The sequence below is a fragment of the Lactuca virosa genome, chromosome 9, assembly GCF_052849685.1.
Source record: "Lactuca virosa cultivar CGN04683 chromosome 9, Lactuca_virosa_CGN04683_v6, whole genome shotgun sequence".
NCBI classification, from domain to species: Eukaryota; Viridiplantae; Streptophyta; class Magnoliopsida; order Asterales; family Asteraceae; genus Lactuca; species Lactuca virosa.
In genome coordinates, this window is record NC_136434.1 from 74479506 (window position 1) to 74501906 (window position 22401).

Sequence of the window (22401 nt, forward strand, 5' to 3'; positions counted from 1 at the left end):
TGAAATTAACTTATAGTCTACTCATTATTATAGAGAAACTCGACGACTTGGAATCACCAACTCGTCGAGTAGAGACGATATGGACCGTGTAATTTGAGAAACCTACTCGACAAGTTGGAGGCCTCAACTCGACGAGTTGGCTGGCAGAAATCAACCCTAATTTTCAAGGTTCTGCACCATATTTAAAGACCTTATTGTTTTATTTTAGCCTCCCTCATCGTTCCCTCACACTAATGAAAACCCTAGTTCGTCCCTTTCTATCATTTTGAGTGTGTGAGAGTTGTAAGACTGCTTTCTTGGTGTTTATTTGAAGAAGCTTGAAGAGAAGGGTGAATAGTTGAAGGGAGAGGCTATAGATACGGTGTTTACTCTGTTTTGGCATTCATTTTGAGGTATAAAGTCGATACATTGGCTTTCTATTACTTAGATCTTCATCTATGGAACTATTTTGTCATTCTTGGTTCATATTGAGTAAATTTCGGGAACTGAGCATGTCATGAAGCTATGGCTTCAGATCTAGACATTTTAGGGCCTCTTGGGACTTAAAGTTGCCAACTTTATCATGTCTTGGCCCTCCTCCATGCCCTAGATCCCTTATAAAGCTTAGTTTTAGTGTTTTTAGCCTTTTGATGCTACGTATGGACGTAAAGTTAGCAACTTTACATGGTATTTCAATCCTAAGGGACCAGATCTATAGTTTGGGGCCTTGGATTCGACTGGAATGGGCTGAATATGTTAAGACAGGTAAAACTCGACGAGTTGCTCTGCCAACTTGACGAGTTAGTTCGGTTTTTCCCGCTTTCTGGATACTGTATGGACTCGATGAGTTGTTTTGACAACTCGACGAGTTAACTCAAGTCTTTCATGGTTTTCCGAGTTCTGAAGGAACTCAACAAGTCAGTAGCTGTACTCGACGAGTTGGGTCACCATGGACTGTTGACCTTGACTGTTAATGTTGACTTTGACCATGGTTGACCAAGTTTGACTTTAAGGGTATTTTGGGTACGGTGAGATTTTGATGGATTGATCTCTTAGTGAATGTAGGCATTGAGTAGGGAGCTGAGATTCGGAGTCGGGCCATATCAGTTATGTTCAACTTTTGAGGTGAGTTATCTTCCCGGTAGCAGTGGGTTTAAGGCACCAAGGTCGGCCCACTAGTAGTTGTTTATAGTTAGATAATTGTCTGTGTGATAATTGTCTAGTATGCCACAATCTGTTATGTTTTATGTGCTAGTATGCTATGATATTGTGTGGTAGTGGTAGGGGCGAAATAGACCCCGTATCCGATCGGACAAACCGAAGAGGAGGCCAGCACCCATATATGCTTGGCAATATCCGGTTGGTAAGACCGAAGGGGAGGCTAGCACCCATATATGCTCGACAGTATCCGGTCGGACATACCAAATGGGTATGCCAGCACCCAGATATGCTCGGCAGTATCCGGTCGGACAAACCGAAGGGGTAGGTCGAGCATCCAGATATACTCGACAGTGTCCGGTCAGATTAGACCGAAGGGGTAGGTTGGGCACCCAGATATGTCTGACAGTATGTGGTTATGTGGTATAATGGGGGAACTCACTAAGCTTCGTGCTTACGGTTTACAGTTTTGGTTTCACGTACTTCTTCTTCGATAGGAAAGGAGCCGACATGATAGCAACGCATCACACTATGATTTTCCACATGACTAGATCTTTGGGAGTTGTACTCTGATATTATCTTTCATGACATGATTGGATGTTTTACATACTGCTTTGTTTATGATATGACATGACACTAATGATGTTTTCATAATAATGGTTTTCATAATTACTTAACTAAAATTGAAATTTTTTGTTCTAAATTTTACGATGTTACAATATATATATATATATATATATATATATATATATATATATATATATATATTACTACTTTATAATACATCCATCCTACATAATTTTAAGACAAAGTCTTAAAAACAAGGAAATAACATGTTGACCTTTGATTTTCATCTTAACTAATCTTAACCTTTATGGATCCAAGTGAATAGATTTAGACCAATAAAAAGACTGCTTTTGAAATACAAACACAAGTAATATTGGTTTCCGAGTGCGTCCCTTTCATTGCGTCTCTTGGTTTCCCACACACTAACATAAACCTCCCACTATACCTCTTTCCCCCACTTTTTCTCTCTAAACCCTCACTCACAGCTCCATCACCACACTCATCCTCTGTTACAATCATATTTTGCCACCACCGCCACTACACGATCACCCACCTTCTCAATCTCTCTTAATTTACGAATACATAATCAAATCATAGCCATCATCAGCCACCATTCTCAAACCACCACTCTTCAAAAACAATCCCAAAACCTCTAAACTTTCATTGTTATTTTCAGCAAGACATATCAGACTTCCTTGGTGCTCACCATTTCTAATGAAACCCTTGGTTTCCGATCTGTTTTCGATAAGGAACACGAGGAATGGTATGTTTCATTGTAGCCTCCTATTTGCTGTTCTCGGTTTTTGTTGGTATCTTTTCATGAGGAGTGGTCATCAAAATGGGTTGATTCAAGGTAAGTGTTGATTCCGATACCCAAACCTCCCTCTCTATCTCTATTTCAACCCCTAAAACCAACTCTCAATCTTGATGTTGTGCATATAGGAGACACCGAGACAACCCACGAGTTCAAGTTCCAACCTCAACAGGGAGCCTTTTTTTCGTTTTACTGCATTTATATATTCAAGGTAACAACGATTTCAACCCCTAAATATAACTTGATAATGATTTTAATCCCTAACCTCTTAAACAAAACCTGCAAATGGTTTGATTTCCTAATTTGGTCGATTGAATAGTACAAGGACAGATTCAAACAAGTTTTAGGTTTTCCTGTATTCGACCACCTAACATCGGCACCAACTTCGCCCCATTCAACCACCAATCGATGAGGTGACTCTTCTTTTCTTTTGTGTTTCTATATCCTCATCTTATTCACTTTTTTTTTTCTTAATGAATTGTTGGTGTGAATCATTTGAATGCTTTGAAATGTCACAGTTATTCCAGATATAAAGTAATAGCTGACTAAGAGGAAAAACAATTATGCATGACCAGGGGTGTCTGTTTTAATAAGCTGTGAGAATTTTGGTACCTATTTTCATTTATCCATTAAATCTGAAGCTTTTATTGCATCAAATGTATATATGGGATCTAACATATATATTTGATTGAAAAGCTTAACGTACTCTTTTCATACTGTTGTGTCATTTGAACTAAAATGATACAACCAATGTTATCCATACCACTACTTACCCACCACCGCTGTTGCTTGATATATATAAACCTTGTACCTGCGTCGATCTGAAAAAATTAAACAACCACCATCAATATCTCTCTCTAAACTCTGTCTACCTGTGTTTATGTGAATGTTTACATATTGTTATTGTATTTTTGTTTAGTTGTAGATTCTAGGAGAAAACAGAGGACCGGATCAAATGTGGTGGGAAGATACGAACTCAAATGGGTAGATCTGGAATTTATGTTTCTTTGTCATAACACATTTTGCTTACGGATTCTTTGTTATAGATTAGTTGATTTTTTTTCATTTTTAATTTGGCTTTATATTGTTTTTTTAGATTTTGTACGATTCTCAATCCCTTTATTTATTGTTACAGATTAGATCTTATTTTTAAGTATTGTTTCTATTGGTTTTATATGTATAGATTTTGAGCAATTATTTTATTGTTTTCTGTTTGATTACTGTGAGTTTGTGTATATAATGCATTTCAATGTATTACTTGCTTTTATTTATATTTACTTAACAAAAACTTGATTCGTAAAGGTTTTGTGGTGAGAGAATTTTTCTGAAGAGTATTTATATTCCATTTTATATTAATGTATTATTGTGATGTATTTTATATTTATTTAATATTTGGTTTGTCATTTAAAAAATATAAATCACTTAAATAATTGTAATATTTTTATCAAGGTAACTATTTTAAAATGTATAGTAACCATTTTAATAAATTTATTCATTTGCGGCTTATATGTATACCTTACAAGTGAAATGTTTAGTAGTATATTTATAAGTTATAATATTTTTATCTTTTTCATGTATATTTCATAATTATTATCTAGAAAATGTGTATAAGGACACATGATAATGGTTTATTATATTTAATAAAATGAAGAATTTTTTAATATATACTATTGAATACTATTTTTGTATAAAAAAAGCTGAAAGAAATGTGAATAATAATATAGTAACAACACATTTGATAGAAAACAGTGGAGAACAAGTTTTTGCATTCATGTATAATAACTACGTTGATGATCATAAGAGTATAAGGTATGGGTCATGTTGCATCTCGTTGTTGCTGAGGTGGAGCATCCTCAACGCCGTTAAGAAGCATCAACACCACCCCCCCTTCTTGTTGTATCTAGTTGTGTTGCTTCTTGTTGTGGCCATGACTAGATGCAACGTGATTTTCTATTGGTTGTCCAAATTCTCTCTCTCCATCTCTCTCCTCTTAACATGGTGTTATAACACCATGAACACCACCCTCTCTTCTTGTTGCTTCTTGTCATAACACCACTTCAAGTTGTCCATACCATATGCTTTAAGTTATTATAGGGAATCAAAATAAAAAGCATTAACTAATAAAATCATTGTTTTTCGGGATATGTATAACAAAGACATGAAATATGAAGTAGACGTAGTTATAGTTTAGATTTCTTAACTTCTTAATATTGTTTAAGTTTTTAAGGAGATCTAGAAAAAAGAAAATATTAAATTGATAGTAAACTTTTTATGAACTTCAAATTTAAATGATAATATACGAATAAAAAGCTGATTAAAGTTGTATAACAAAATGTACCTAAAAATAATCTAGGTTAATGTACCTAAAAACAAAAAATATAGGTTCATTAAAAAATATTCAGTTAATCCTATTTTATTCATAAAGTAGATTTTTTATTAAAATTGATCATTTTTATTTACTTTTATCTGTAACTAATAAAAAAGAAAAATAGTTATAATATGACGATTAAATGAAGGACGTAGGTTGTAAAGTTGTATAACAAAGTGTGAGGTATACTAGAAAAAAATAGGTTGGTAAATCAATTTATTATATCTTTTTTTTTATAAAACAAATAAATAAATAAATATAAAATTTCTATCTTATTGTTATGTTTCCATTCCTTACCATTTCTTTATAAATGTAACGTGTAATTAAAATTTTAATACGATTTGTAATCTTTAACCTTTCTTATAATAATACAATTCAAATATTCTTTGAGGTATGAAGAGTTAATTCCAAATAAATTGTGTAGACTTTCTTTTTTGTTATTTTCATCAAATTTTGATTGAGAAAGTACTATTTTGTGTACACACTAAAACATGGACAATAATCTCATTTTTAATCAAAAAAAAGTCACATGCTTCAAAAGTAACTATTCGATGTCCACCAAAAAGAAATTAATGGCCGCTTAGAAATTATTGCGATAAATAATACTAATTTGCTATTAAGCATTATATAAAGTAACTCATTAGTTACAAATGAGTGAATAACTACGCAAATCTTAAACATCACACTCAGATCCTAAAATCATAAACCGAAAATCATTAGCCATAAACCCTAAAGCCAAACCCTAACTAAACCAATAATCCGAAAATCGTTGGCAAAAGGAAGCAATTCACCGTCCCTCTTTACCGTCCGCTGCATCGCGCGGGTATCCTGCTAGTATATATATATATATATATATATATATATATATATATATATATATATATATATATATATATATATATATATATATATATATACACACACACACACACGGGAAAAATCGATATAAAATGTTTACACCTTTGGAAACCCTAAAAGTTAGAAAATCACTAGAAATACATAAAAAAATACTTTGAGAAATCTAATTTTTGTTTTTTTTTTTTGACTTTATAGTGCTAAAAATCGCAACTTTTTATACCATTTCGCTGGAAAAAAATTGGATATATATATATATATATATATATATATATATATATATATATATATATATAAACACATTTATGATTGAACAAATCATTTTATTGATATGTATATTTTTAAATTCATAGAAATATGTATTTGTAGTTCTAAAAACATATTAATTTGTATTTTTTTTACATTTTAAACGGTTTAACCAAAAAAGCCATATATATATATATATATATATATATATATATATATATATATATATATATATATATATATATATATATATATATATACGGAAATAACATTAAAAAAACATAAATACAAAATTTAGTTAAACTTTTTTGTATATAAATACGATTGTACTATATGAATACGTATAAAATAAAAAAACATACTTAGTGTAAAACTGTAAAAAAAATTATAAACTTAAGTGTTAAAACGTAAAAAAAATTATAAAAAATTAAAATAAAATAAAAAACTTTAAACTTAAGAGGTTTTTTGCGAAGTTAATATAATAGTAACCTGGAAACCAGTTATCACCTGTAAAAGGGTAAAACCGATAATTTGTTGGAAAATGTGAGGATAAAAACGGATATAAAATTTAACTTCGGACAAAACCGACAAAACCCTAAAAACTTGAGGGGTTTTATGACATTAACCTTGTTTTTTTTATAGATTTATAGGGTTATTAGGGCTTTTTAGGTTTATATGTTTTCTATTGATTTTGTTATATATATATATATATATATATATATATATATATATATATATATATATATATATATGAAAAATGATGATTTTTAATTCGCTAAAGGGTAATATATTTTTAATTCCAATATATAACAAAAGGATAATGACTTAAAAGACTAATATATTTTTCGATTTCTACACATTTGATCACTGAGTTTTTTTTTTTCGTCCACATTTACCCCTTCAACTTGTTAAACTGTATACATTCAGTCCTTATGACCGGCTACTCCAAGTTACCCGGTAAAAATGACTTAATAGGGTAATATATTTTGATCAAACTCCAAGCAGTCGAGATCGCATTGGACATAAGCATCAACAACCCCAAGCACCTCATCAATGATTGTCTCACGTAAGATGTCGTGAAAAAAACCTAAAGAAATCATTCATAAGTACTGAATGAGTACAAAAAAAGGACTTATTTTGAAACAAAAAAAAATGTTAAGGACTAAATATGTACAAAAATATTAAGGACTAAATGTGTACAAAATGAAAAATATATTACCCTATCAAGTCATTTTTCCTGGCTAACCTGAAGTAACAGGTCATAAGGACTAAATGTGTACAGTTTAACAAGTTTAAGGGGTAAATGTGGACGAAAAAAAAACTCAGTGACCAAATGTGTACGAATCGAATAATATGTTACTCTTTTAAGTCATTATCCCATAACAAAAAGACTTAAAACTGAATTTTCTAAAGAAAAAGAATATCAATATAAATAAATAAATAAAGAGCTATAAATAAGGACTATTTTACAATATATGAGTATTTAATTTAATTCCCTAGGAATCCTATATTTTGTGAAATGGAAAAGATTTTCAAGGCTTAACTACTACGAATTATTCGGTCAAATAAAATCACCATTATCGTTTCTCTCATTGGCAACACTTTCTCCTTTTTTTTTATTTTTTATTTATTTATTTATTTTTATGTTTATAGCCACATAATATATATGATTTAAAAAAAACGATAAACAGTATCATGATCCATATTAACACTTCCTGAACCGGATACTGCCGAGCATATCTGGATGATGGCCTCCTCTTCGGTCCGTCTGACCGGATACTGCCAAGCATATCTGAGTGTTGGTCTCCCCTTCGGTCCGTCTGATCGGCTACTGCCGAACATATCTGGGTGTTGACCTCCCCTTCGGTCTGTCTGACGGGATACTGCCGAGCATATCTGGGTGATGGTCTCCCCTTCGGTCTGTCCGACCGGATACTGCCCAACATATATGGGTGCTGGCCTCCCTTTTGGTTCGTCCGACCGGATACTGCCGAGCATATCTGGGTGCTGGCCTCCCCTTCGGTCCTTCCACCCGGATATTGCCGAGCATATCTAGGTGATGGCCTCCCCTTCAGTCTGTCCGACCGGATACGAGGTCTATTTCACCCCTACCACTACCACACAATATCATAGCATACTAGCACATAAAACATAACAGAAAGTGGCATACCAGACAATTATCACACATACAATCATCTAACTACAAACTCCTACTAGTGGGTTGGCCTTGGTGCCTTAGACCCACTTCTATCGGGAAGGTAACTCACCTCGCACTGCTGAAGCCCCGCGGATAAACTCTAGCTGTTGGATGACAGATTCCCGAACTGTCAACATCAAAACGACACCTAATTAATAATTGGGTTCCAATACATAACCATAAGTCCATGCTTGGGGTAAAAAGACTACTTTACCCCCAACCTAGCTTGACTTAAGCCCAAGGCCCAAGCTCACACTCCAAAGGCCCAAAAGTCAAACAATGGACCAAAGCCCAACATATGGCCCTATTTTCCAAATTGGGCCCAAACCTCTACATGGTCTTACCTTAAGGCCCAATCATTTATTCTAGTCCAAACATTTGGCATTCTGATGGTCCAATATCTCATAATCATCAAGGCCCAATTATGGCCCATCTATGGCCCAATTTTCCAAATTAGGCCCAAACCTCTCACATGGGCCTTACCATAAAGCCCATCCCAATATTCTAGTCCATATACTTGTTATTGGATGACCCATCAATAGCCTAATCACCAAAGCCCAACAGAAAGGCCCAACTCAAGTTCCAAACAAAATTAGGGTTTTCACACAAAATGACGATTAGGGTTAAGTGTTCTTACTTAAACCATTAAGGACTTAATCCATTAAGTCTATCACTCTACTAGGTAAACCATACAATGTGTTCAGGATTAATTCATAATTCCAATCCAATGGTCCAAACATGCGGGTCCCGACAATTCCAAATTAACATATCCAAAATTAGGGTTTTCTAAACCCTAATTAGGGTTTCCAAACCAACCGCGTTCCAATTAGTCCATTTGTTAAGCTTTTAGGTTAATTAATTGTTAATTAAGTCGGGCACCACCCACTACCACATCGGGTAGTGGTGGTCAACGGCGGCAGCCACCACCTCATGGTGGTGGTGACGGATTTTGTGACAACCGTCAATTTTTGGCCAAGTCAAAGTCAACTAAAGTCAACGAGTCAAACCGGTCAACTCATCTAACCCTTGTATATTAGGGTTTCCATCATGATCCTTATTGTACTACTCGCAATCTTAAAATAAAGTATCACTTAGAGTTTTCACGTGTTCGGAAATTCTAAACCTTAATTGGGGTAAGTGATGAATCTACTCGATAAAACATTATTCCATACCCCTCGAGAGCGTATAACATTCATAACAAGGCTTAACAGAGTGTAAGAACCTTACGTTGCGAAGCCAAACACTCAAAAAGGTCACAAAAGAAGTCTCTCCAAATCTCTTTCACTCTAACTCTCCCAAAACTCTCTACGTATGAGAAATCTCTCCAAGAATGTCAAATCTCTCCCAAATCTCTCTAAGTATGAGAAATCTCTCCAAGAATGTCAAATCTCTCCCAAATCTCTCTCTGTATGAGAAATCTCTCCAAGAATGTCAAGTCTCTCCCAAATCTCTCCAAGTATGTGAAATCTCTCCCAAATCTCTCTCTGTATGAGAAATCTCTCGAAGAATGTCAAATCTCTCCCAAATCTCTCCAAGTATGTGAAATCTCTCCCAAATCTCTCTCTGTATGAGAAATCTCTCCAAGAATGTCAAATCTCTCCCAAATCTCTCCAAGTATGTGAAATCTCTCCCAAATATCTCTCTGAATGCCAAATCTCTCAAAGTATGTCAAATCTCTCCCAAATCTCTCTAAGTATGCCAAATCTCTCCAAGTATGACAAATCTCTCCCAAATCTCTCTCAAAATCTCTCTCAACTTTTTATAATCACTCGGGGCATCCCGACCCTCGAATTTGGCGAAAACAGCCCAAAAACGGAAGTCTACGCGAAAAACGGACTTAAGGAGCCGAAACCCCTCTCAAGGAACCGAAACCCTCTCAAGGAACCGAAACCCTCTCAGGAACCGAAACCTCTTAGGAGCCGAGACCCTCTCAACCGAAATGGACCGAGTGCTCTGTCTATTTCGGTCCCCTGATCATGCTGAACCGAGACCTGACCTTGCTGAACCGAAACTGACTTTCGGCTCTCCTTCTCACCTTCGGTCCGAGGAGACTCCATGTTCGGTCCGAGAGGACTACACTTCGGTCCGAGAGGCAACCCTGCGCAGCCGAGACCGAGCCTCGCCTTCTGTCCCTTCTCCTCGCACTCTCGGTTCCTCTTCCCCCTTCTCTCGGATTCCTCTCCAGCAACCGAATCTCGGCCCAGAACCGAGAGGTCTCACAGGTAGGCCATTTCTTCCCGGTTTTCGACTAGTTTTGCATTTTAGGCCCGTTTTTAATTATTTTAACGCGGGATTTTCACCCAAAACTTTATTTTAACATATAAGGCCCCATATTTATTAATTAATCACGTTTTTGGGGATAAATCTTATCCAAGATTTAGTGGGTGAAGTACAAGAGGTGGAGTGTTGACTTTTCTTTAGTTTATGACACAAGCAACCACCCACACCCACTCCATGACTAGCCACACTCCTTCCACCATACCTAGGTCATGTCAATGTACTTTATCATCATTTCCAGCCACTTCCCACGTTCTTAGAGCTGGAACATCCACCCTCTCTCCTCACTTCACTCATTTTCTCTCATTTCCACCAAAAGATCAAACACTTTTCTCTCAACCCTTCTCTCTCAATTTCGAGATTTCCAAGGCATTTTCCAAGGCTTTCCTTCTACTTTTGGTAAGTATATTCATCATCCTTATGATTATTACACTTCCTTCTACTCCAATCATAGATTGCTTACACAAATATCGTCATATTTGTGTTAGATCTTCGAATCTTCAAGCACCTCCCAAGTGTTCTTGAGTTGAGCACTTCTTTTCTCCATCATCCATCTACTGAAATCACTCAAGGTGAGTTCATACCCCTATCTTTTCATGTTTTTCTTAAGTTTTAAGGGGGGGGGGGGGAGGGGAATACAAGTTAAAACACTAAGAACACAACTAAACTCATTTAACAGCCTTCATCAGAAATGTTTAACTCCATTCACGGACTGTTTTGATCGACTTAAACATTTTAGTTTTCAAAACTGTATTAGGTGCAAATAGTTCAGGTTCATACCTTTAAAATGACTATTTGCACATCTCCATATGATTTTTCTACGATTTATGATGATTTTTACAAAACTGCCTATCATTTCAGAAACAAATTCGGACCAGTCTGTGAATGTGAACATTTTAACACAAGTTAAATACTTCCAAAAATCATAATAAAAATTATGAATAAAGTAGATACATTTTGTGAACTCTCAGAATTTATGGATTTCAGTTTTCGACTTCGTATGATTGTTCTATGATCTTTCTAAAACGGTGTAGGAAGGTAAAAATCTAGATAATAGTTTATAACTTACATCACACTTTCTAACTTGTTGAGCAAAGTGTTAATCTTTGAGAATTTCATATTTTACATGTGTTTCTTGTTGTGGTATATTTATATAACCGAAAATACTCACTAAATTGTAAGAATCCTCCATTATTACCATTAGTACCAAAATAAGGCATGATAACACATAGTTATCCTTTGCTATACATTCGACTTACATAGAAAAGGGTCCTTATACATCACAAACAAATATGTTTGAACTATAATAGGTATAGTTTAGGTTCACTACCACTACCACTATTTGATAAACTATAATATGCATAATTCATGAGCACTATCACTACCACTATTTGGTGAATTATGATATGTATAGTTTATGTCCAATACCACTATTTGATAAACTATAATATGCATAATTCATGAGCACTATCACTACCACTATTTGGTGAATTATGATATGTATAGTTTATGTCCACTGCCACTACTCTCTATCTAGCATTGTTAGTTTTCAGCCATAATTACTAAGTGTATATGCTAGAGTTATACAGAATTTAGTCATGATCGACTTAGAATTGGTGGGCCCGCCTTATCTCCTGTTCCTTGTTTGGTTGTGGACCTAGGGCAGACCCATTACATTCGATGGTTTATTTAAGTTAAATTTTATATAACTTATATACACTTAGAGATTATAGAAGGAAACTATAGGAACTTTCTAGGATGCACTATTTATTAATATAGAAACTTACGATTCACTCTTTAAGGAAAATATCGGATTTTCTTTGGAAATGTATCTCTATTAAAACTACATTACGTCTAGAATCGTTAGGCTTCAGCTATAATTGTTAAGCGTATATGCTAGAGTTATATAAGAATCTAGTCACGATCGACTTAGAATTGGTGGGCCCGCCTCATCTCTTGTTCCTTGTTTGGTTGTGGACCTAGGGCAGACCCACTATATTCAACGGTTTATTTAACTTAAATCTTATATAACGTATATACGCTGGACGATTATAGAATAAATCTACGGGTCTTTCTAGGGTTCGTTATCACATAATATAGGATCATTCTTTTCACACTTAACTAAGAAAATATTGGATTTTCTGGAAATCAAACTCTATCGCTTTTACAAGGAAAATGGTTTCTTCCTCAAACAAAACTCTTATGAACTCACCAACTTAATTGTTGACACTTTTTCAAAACTACTTGTATTCTCAGGAAATCAGTGAAACAGGAAAACATCAGCGCTTTGAGGATGGGACGTTAAACCTTCAAACATTTCATTTTTGTCAACATAATGTAATTGATTTGGAAACATGTAAACTCATACAATGATGTAACTTTTTCAATTATATTTATGTTGGTTGTGTTTACTTTGATCACTATTGCAAATTGTTGTAATGATACTATACATGAAGTCCTCCACCCCCGAACGTTTCCGCCATCCTTGGTTTGGGGGTGTGACAGATTGGTATCAGAGCATTGTTTATAGTGAACTAAGTATATCGAACCACATAAGATATACAAACTATAAATGCATTGGGACTAAGGTCTTTGATGTAACATTTTCAAATAACTATACTTTTAGAAATAAATAGTTTTCTTGTTAAAAGTATACATGCATGCATACATACTAAGGTCAGCATCATACTAGGACAAAACAAAAGTTGTGATTGTTGAATGGCACGAGTAGGCTTGGGGATGTATGGTCAGGTCTGGGAATGACATAGCCTGATCAACTATGTCTAACCCAGAAGTGATTAGCATATGCCCGGGAATGGTTGTGTTGTTGCAACAAGTCTAAAAACTTACCAACTCTATCTACAAACAAACATTGAAAAACATAAGTCAAACATTAAAATACTATAGGAGTATTTTGTGATACTATAACCAACTTACGTGAAAACTAAAGACCCCTATTAGTAGGTCTATAATGACTGAGTGCATACGCCAAGGTTATACATAATTAAAGATATTATAGACTCAGAATCTATGACTATTGCTTTACTTCCTGTTCCTTGTTTGGTTGTGGACTTAGAGTAGAGTCATTTATTCGAAGGTCTATTCTATCTCAGATTATGTATAACTGGTATGCACTACGTGATTATAGACGTGACTAATAAGGATCACCCCTATAAGTAATTATAGGATTAGGCGTCTATTAAGTATCTCTTTTACCCCTATTCTCGCACGAGCAACGGGAGGGGTAAATCTAAACGCCTGTATAAAACCTACTAAACTCATAAAATTCATTCATATGGACTTCCTTTATGAATTGCATGCAAGATATTCTTAAGTCGGAGCATAATACAGAAAAATCTAGTTAAAAAACAACCGACTTGTCTCTACTATTGGAAACTTACCGTCTGATCATCTTTACAAACTTATGACAGAACTATGCCGCCAAGGAAAAGACCCAGACCTTCCGGCAGCACAGCACCACCACCTCCACCACCACCTCCACAGTTTGACTCCGCAATGTTCCAAGCTGCAGTAACCGCAGCCGTAGATGCCGCAATGTCGCAAATTGGTACGAATGGTACCGGTGGTGCTGGATCTGGAGCCACAAACTCTAACCACGGGGACAGTACGGGACGTACGAGGGAATGTTCGTACAAGGACTTCACTAGTGCCAAACCCGATTCTTTCGATGGGAGCGGGGGCGTCATCACCTTGATGCAATGGTTCGAAAAGACCGAAACGGTCTTCGAAATTTGTGCATGCCCCGAAGCAAACAAGGTCAAATTTGCAACTTACACTTTCTCTGGCCGGGCCCTCACTTGGTGGAAAAACCACGTTAAGTCATTAACACTTGCAATGGCTAACTCGTTAAGCTGGGAGGACTTAAAGACAATGATGCTGAAGGAATATTGCCCAAGAGGCGAAGTGCAAAAGCTGGAGCAAGAACTGTGGGATCTTAAGATGACAGGCTCTGACCTTGCAACTTATACCGCCCGATTCTGTGATCTAGCACTCCTTTGTCCCACTATGGTCACCCCGGACGACAAAAAGTTGGAGCGATACCTCTGGGGATTGTCCTCCCAAATTCAAGACAACGTGTTGGCCTCGAGACCAACTACCTTTGAGAGTGCCAAGGAATTGGCACAACAACTCATCGACCATCGTGCCAGCCATGACACTACGATAACTACCCATGATCAAGCAAGAGGAGGAAACAACAAAAGGAAGTTCTGCGACAACAAGAAGGACCAACCAACCCAGGACTTCACTAAGAAGCAACAGATTGTTGCTGTTCATGCTGCCACAACCCACGCCGCGCCATCACCCATAAATCGCTATGCTGGAACTCTTCCGAAATGCAACAAGTGTAGCTTCCATCACACTGGGGCTTGCCGGGAGTTGCATTGCATAAATTGCAACAGGAAGGGACACATTACCCGTTTCTGTAAGGCACCAGCACGACCCATCAGCCAGGTCCCCGACATTGGAGCAAGCCCAACTTGTTACGAGTGTGGTGAAACGGGACACTTCAAGAGAGACTGTCCAAGGACAAGGAATGCCGGTGATGGTGGAAGGGTGCTTGCGATCACCGCAGGAGAGACCACCCTGGAACCGCCCGTAAATATCAGTACGTATTTCTAACATCGACGTTTAAATTCTAAATTTCTTTTTATTTCTAAATCTAGCATCGATTAAGGTATATCAACCATGAATCTCGAGAACACGGCAAAACCCAAATAAGTCTTATCACCTATATAAAAACGCAGGGTTTTTACTAGTGAATCTATGATGGCTAGTGTAAGCATTATGGTCATATATCATTAAGATTCTATGGACTTAGAATGTGTGATTCCGCCTCATTCCCTGTTCCTTGTTTGGTTGTGGGCTTAAGGCAGGGTCACCCATCCGAATGCCCTTGCAATCTTAATGATATAACGACTAGTTTACACCAAGCGATTATAAAAGAACTGGTAGGACTTATAATGTAAATTTCGTCACAATTGAAAAAGCATTCGTAATGCTAGTACTCGCAAATTTCATTATAAAATATTCATAGTGGTAATACCAGGTACAAAGCGGAGAGCATAAAGGCACACGTAGAATACACTATCATCCCAAAACAATAACTCCTTTAAATCGACTCAACTCAAGTTACAATAAGAAATTCCAAGGTCGTCATTTAAACATCAAGCGGGTTGTTCCCCGCCATATCCATTTCCTTATACTACGAAAAGTTCCCCCATCTTTCCCCCAAATTCTTGAAGTCCCAGTCGCAACACTAATTTCGGGACGAAATTCTTTCTAACGGGGGGATGATGTGACAACCGTCAATTTTTGGCCAAGTCAAAGTCAACTAAAGTCAACGAGTCAAACCGGTCAACTCATCTAACCCTTGTATATTAGGGTTTCCATCATGATCCTTATTGTACTACTCGCAATCTTAAAATAAAGTATCACTTAGAGTTTTCACGTGTTCGGAAATTCTAAACCCTAATTGGGGTAAGTGATGAATCTACTCGATAAAACATTATTCCATACCCCTCGAGAGCGTATAACATTCATAACAAGGCTTAACAGAGTGTAAGAACCTTGCGTTGCGAAGCCAAACACTCAAAAAGGTCACAAAAGAAGTCTCTCCAAATCTCTTTCACTCTAACTCTCCCAAAACTCTCTAAGTATGAGAAATCTCTCCAAGAATGTCAAATCTCTCCCAAATCTCTCTAAGTATGACAAATCTCTCCAAGAATGTCAAATCTCTCCCAAATCTCTCTCTGTATGAGAAATCTCTCCAAGAATGTCAAATCTCTCCCAAATCTCTCCAAGTATGTGAAATGTCTCCCAAATCTCTCTCTGTATGAGAAATCTCTCCAAGAATGTCAAAGCTCTCCCAAATCTCTCCAAGTATGTGAAATCTCTCCCAAATCTCTCCAAGTATGTGAAATCTCTCCCAAATCTCTCTCTGTATGAGAAATCTCTCCAAGAATGTCAAATCTCTCCCAAATCTCTCCAAGTATGTGAAATCTCTCCCAAATATCTCTCTGAATGCCAAATCTCTCAAAGTATGTCAAATCTCTCCCAAATCTCTCTAAGTATGCCAAATCTCTCCAAGTATGACAAATCTCTCCCAAATCTCTCTCAAAATCTCTCTCAACTTTTTATAATCACTCGGGGCATCCCGACCCTCGAATTTGGCGAAAACAGCCCAAAAACGGAAGTCTACGCGAAAAAAGGACTTAAGGAGCCGAAACCCCTCTCAAGGAACCGAAACCCTCTCAAGGAACCGAAACCCTCTCAGGAACCGAAACCTCTTAGGAGCCGAGACCCTCTCAACCGAAATGGACCGAGTGCTCTGTCTATTTTGGTCCCCTGATCATGCTGAACCGAGACCTGACCTTGCTGAACCGAAACTGACTTTCGGCTCTCCTTCTCACCTTCGGTCCGAGGAGACTCCATGTTCGGTCCGAGAGGACTACACTTCGGTCCGAGAGGCGACCCTGCGCAGCCGAGACCGAGCCTCGCCTTCTGTCCCTTCTCCTCGCACTCTCGGTTCCTCTTCCCCCTTCTCTCGGATTCCTCTCCAGCAACCGAACCTCGGCCCAGAACCGAGAGGTCTCACAGGTAGGCCATTTCTTCCCGGTTTTCGACTAGTTTTGCATTTTAGGCCCGTTTTTAATTATTTTAACGCGGGATTTTCACCCAAAACTTTATTTTAACATATAAGGCCCCATATTTATTAATTAATCACGTTTTTGGGGATAAATCTTATCCAAGATTTAGTGGGTGAAGTACAAGAGGTGGAGTGTTGACTTTTCTTTAGTTTATGACACAAGCAACCACCCACACCCACTCCATGACCAGTCACACTCCTTCCACCATACCTAGGTCATGTCAATGTACTTTATCATCATTTCCAGCCACTTCCCACGTTCTTAGAGCTGGAACATCCACCCTCTCTCTTCACTTCACTCATTTTTTCTCATTTCCACCAAAAGATCAAACACTTTTCTCTCAACTCTTCTCTCTCAATTTCGAGATTTCCAAGGCATTTTCCAAGGCTTTCCTTATACTTTTGGTAAGTATATTCATCATCCTTATGATTATTACACTTCCTTCTACTCCAATCATAGATTGCTTACACAAATATCGTCATATTTGTGTTAGATCTTCGAATCTTCAAGCACCTCCCAAGTGTTCTTGAGTTGAGCACTTCTTTTCTCCATCATCCATCTACTGAAATCACTCAAGGTGAGTTCGTACCCCTATCTTTTCATGTTTTTCTTAAGTTTTAAAGGGGGGGGGGGGGGCGGAATACAAGTTAAAACACTAAGAACACAACTAAACTCATTTAACAGCCTTCATCAGAAAAGTTTAACTCCATTCACGGACTGTTTTGGTCAACTTAAACATTTTAGTTTTCAAAACTGTATTAGGTGCAAATAGTTCAGGTTCATACCTTTAAAATGACTATTTGCACATCTCCATATAATGTTTCTACGATTTATGGTGATTTTTACAAAACTGCCTATCATTTCAGAAACAAATTCGGACCAGTCTGTGAATGTGAACATTTTAACACAAGTTAAAGACTTCCAAAAATCATAATAAAAATTATGAATAAACTAGATACATTTTGTGAACTCTCAGAATTTATGGATTTCAGTTTTCGACTTCGTATGATTGTTCTATGATCTTTCTAAAACGGTGTAGGAAGGTAAAAATCTAGATAATAGTTTATAACTTACATCACACTTTGTAACTTGTTGAACAAAGTGTTAATCTTTGAGAATTTCATATTTTACATGTGTTTCTTGTTGTGGTATATTTATATAACAGAAAATACTCACTAAATTGTAAGAATCCTCCATTATTACCATTAGTACCAAAATAAGGCATGATAACACATAGTTATCCTTTGCTATACATTCGACTTACATAGAAAAAGGGTCCTTATACATCACAAACAAACATGTTAGAACTATAATAGGTATAGTTTAGGTTCACTACCACTACCACTATTTGATAAACTATAATATGCATAATTCATGAGCACTATCACTACCACTATTTGGTGAATTATGATATGTATAGTTTATGTCCACTACTACTATTTGATAAACTATAATATGCATAATTCATGAGTACTATCACTACCACTATTTGGTGAATTATGATATGTATAGTTTATGTCCACTGCCACTACACTCTATCTAGCATTGTTAGTTTTCAGCCATAATTACTAAGTATATATGCTAGAGTTATACAGAATTTAGTCATGATCGACTTAGAATTGGTGGGCCCGCCTTATCTCCTGTTCCTTGTTTGGTTGTGGACCTAGGGCAGACCCATTACATTCGACGGTTTATTTAAGTTAAATTTTATATAACTTATATACACTTAGAGATTATAGAAGGAAACTATAGGAACTTTCTAGGATGCACTATTTATTAATATAGAAACTTACGATTCACTCTTTAAGGAAAATATCGGATTTTCTTTGGAAATGTATCTCTATTAAAACTACATTACGTCTAGAATCGTTAGGCTTCAGCTATAATTGTTAAGCGTATATGCTAGAGTTATATAAGAATCTAGTCACGATCGACTTAGAATTGGTGGGCCCGCCTCATCTCCTGTTCCTTGTTTGGTTGTGGACCTAGGGCAGACCCACTATATTCAACGGTTTATTTAACTTAAATCTTATATAACTTATATATGCTGGACGATTATAGAATAAATCTACGGGTCTTTCTAGGGTTCGTTATCACATAATATAGGATCATTCTTTTCACACTTAACTAAGAAAATATTGGATTTTCTGGAAATCAAACTCTATCGCTTTTACAAGGAAAACAGTTTCTTCCTCAAACAAAACTCTTATGAACTCACCAACTTAATTGTTGACACTTTTTCAAAACTACTTGTATTCTCAGGAAATCAGTGAAACAGGAAAACATCAGCGCTTTGAGGATGGGACGTTAAACCTTCAAACATTTCATTTTTGTCAACATAATGTAATTGATTTAGAAACATGTAAACTCATACAATGATGTAACTTTTTCAATTATATTTATGTTGGTTGTGTTTACTTTGATCACTATTGCAAATTGTTGTAATGATACTATACATGAAGTCCTCCACCCCCGGACGTTTCCGCCATCCTTGGTTTAGGGGTGTGACAGATTTCCTTGATTATTCCGGCCAAGATACAATTGTACAACAATATACAAATGTACACACACACACACACACACTAAATAACACACATACACTCACTCTGCTACCCTTGTGGCTGCAGGCGGTGGTTGGAGGTGACAGCTACCATCTCACAGTGATGGTGATGACTTCCTTGCAATATTCGACCAAGCAACAATACACGACACACACTAACAGCAGAAACATACACACATGCTTTGCCCAGAATAGGAACACAACCACCCACCTGGTAGCGTACGGCGACGACAGTGGCATGAGTGGCGGCAATAATAGCGGCGGAAGATAACGGTGGAACAGCCGCTGAAGTGGTGGTGGCGATGCAACATAAAAAAAAGAAGCGAAGAGGGTGAGAGACTCCCACCGAAAACTGCCGCTACAACGACCACTAACGCGTTTCTTCTGGTCATCCACTATCATGACGTCCCATGGCAGCCTTGGCCTTCAACAACAGTGATACAGCAACAGCGGAGCACGGCGACTTCGTCTTCGACGAGAATGGCGGATGAAGGTGGCGACAGTTGCTCACAACCTCGTTGGTCCCGGAGCTCCTCCTCTAACGACGTTAGCACCCGTTCTTCCATAGGATAGTTGCGGTGGTTGACTTCGGTGGTTGACGACGGGTTTCCGGCTTCAACAGGTAAGGAGGCGGCACCGAAAATCGTACGAAGTGAAGGTGGCGGCCGGAGGTGAAGGGAGGTATAAGGTGGCGGCTGGAAGACTCATTAGGGTTAGGGTTATGGGATGGGGGTGACGAGTTATATGTTGGATTTGGTGTCTAAGCCCATAACTATATCCGGTATGTACTTGACCCGATTGTAGCATGGTCCTTTTGGGTTGCCTTCACCAGTGCAATTTGATAGGATGGACTTTTGAGAATAAAGTTATTAATGGTTTATTAATATATTATAAGTATAATATATTAATTCAAAAATCATATTCTTTAATTATTATTGATCAAGAATTAATTTGCAATTAATTTAGTGGTCAAAAGAGACTAATTAAATATTTGGGGTTGATTATGTAAATCAATCATTCTTATAGTGTGAGCCAATGATCCATTAGGATGGGCTAAATAGTTCATGGATAGTTCATGGATAGTCCATGGAGCTTTAACCCATGGAGCCTAAGGGATATGGAAGGTCATAGTGCATTAGGGTTACATGGATGAAACCCTAGAGTTTGAAACACTATATAAAGAACCCCTTTGAGTAAAAAATCGGCTAAGCCTATCACACTAAGAGTGTAGAAGCGATTTTTGAGCCTACAAGTCTTATTCTCTTAAGCCTCCTTTGTATCTTGTGTTTATAACACATTAGAGGCATTACATTTGAGGTTCTAAAGTTTCTAAGGCCAAGAACTACACAAGAGGTAAGGTATCTAACTAGTTGTTATGATTCAATATTATGCTAGTTAAGTTGTATGCTTTGGAAATTTGAAAAATGCATGTATAATTAGAGAAAACATAGTTCCAAAGCATCTAGGGTTGAATGTGCACCATAGGAGTGTTGTAGTGCTTAAAACCCAACAGTGGTATCAGAGCGTAGGATTGTTTTCTGTTATATGTGATGCTCACTTGTTTCCAAAGCTGGAAAATCAATTTTTCTGCACTTTGACAGATGAAGTCGCCGAGTCCATGAAGAGACTCGCCGAGTCCACTCAGTAAATCATCAACTAGGCGAGTCCAGTTCATGCACTCGACGAGTTGGTGCCCCTGTGTACAAATTTTCGAGTTTTTTTCCAGATATGGATGGAGTCATTACCACAAACTGTTTTGTAATCATAAAAATTGTATTTTCTGAATTGGTAATGATAGTCTTCATCATTTAAAGGCAATTGTCAAATGTTTAGATAATAAAGTAATTATTTGTAGTATTTGATATGAATTGTCTTGCTATGAGTTAGTTTAGATCAATAGGAAATTGTATGATAATTGTTATTAATCATGATTGATCTAAGAGTGTTCTTGGTATGAGTTTTGTAACTTGTCCTCAAGTTATATGAAAGGTCTCATTCATGAACTTTAAAACTCATAAATATTCATAAGTTATGAATATGAAAAGTCTAGAAAAGTTTCAAAACTTGCCCTAAAGTTTTGGAATTTTTAAAGTCACACTAATGAGACATTTAATTCAAAAACCCTAGAGTTTTAAAAGATTAAAATTCTACCCTTATACTATTATAATATTAAATATTAATACTATATATATATATATATATATATATATATATATATATATATATATATATATATATATATATATATATAAGAAAAGTCAGTCTTACCGTTACTACGCCTCATTCACGAAGCCGCTCTATAAGGAGGGGTATAAGGTTGCTGCCTATAAAATGGTAGTTTAATGGGTGTCCATTCTTACCCACCGCTTCTTTGACTGGTGGAAGGTCGTTAGCTGAATGGGTAGGATATGTTCTCATTAAAAGTATAATGAAATATAAAGTAACTAAAAATTTTATTAAATTCCCAATCTTAGTTACTTTAGGAAAAATGTGAAAAATGGTGCTAATCCATGAAATCACACTTTGCACTTTATTAAGTCGTTAGTGGAGAGTGTGTGGTTAACCAACACACTAATTTGGGACTGATAAGTGTGGAAAAGGGTAGCTTAATGTTAATCATAGATCAATGGAGCATGTGTGGTTAACCGGCACATTGATTAGGTGATTTGTAACATTAAGAGTACCAAGTATATTTGCATGGTTATTCACACC

General features: G+C 36.5%; 1 long non-coding RNA gene across 2 annotated transcripts; it reads left to right on the forward strand.

Moving 5' to 3' along the window:
* Positions 1 to 2064: 2064 nt before the first annotated feature.
* On the forward strand, positions 2065 to 3670 carry LOC145138636 (uncharacterized). Of its 2 annotated transcripts, none has more exons than XR_013721636.1 (5): positions 2065 to 2557; positions 2647 to 2729; positions 2838 to 2931; positions 3037 to 3126; positions 3438 to 3670. It is a non-coding gene; the product is annotated as an uncharacterized LOC145138636 (long non-coding RNA). The 2 variants fall into 2 exon arrangements; XR_013721635.1 differs by having other exon boundaries at positions 2067 to 2557; positions 3037 to 3114.
* The last annotated feature ends 18731 nt before the right edge of the window (positions 3671 to 22401 follow it).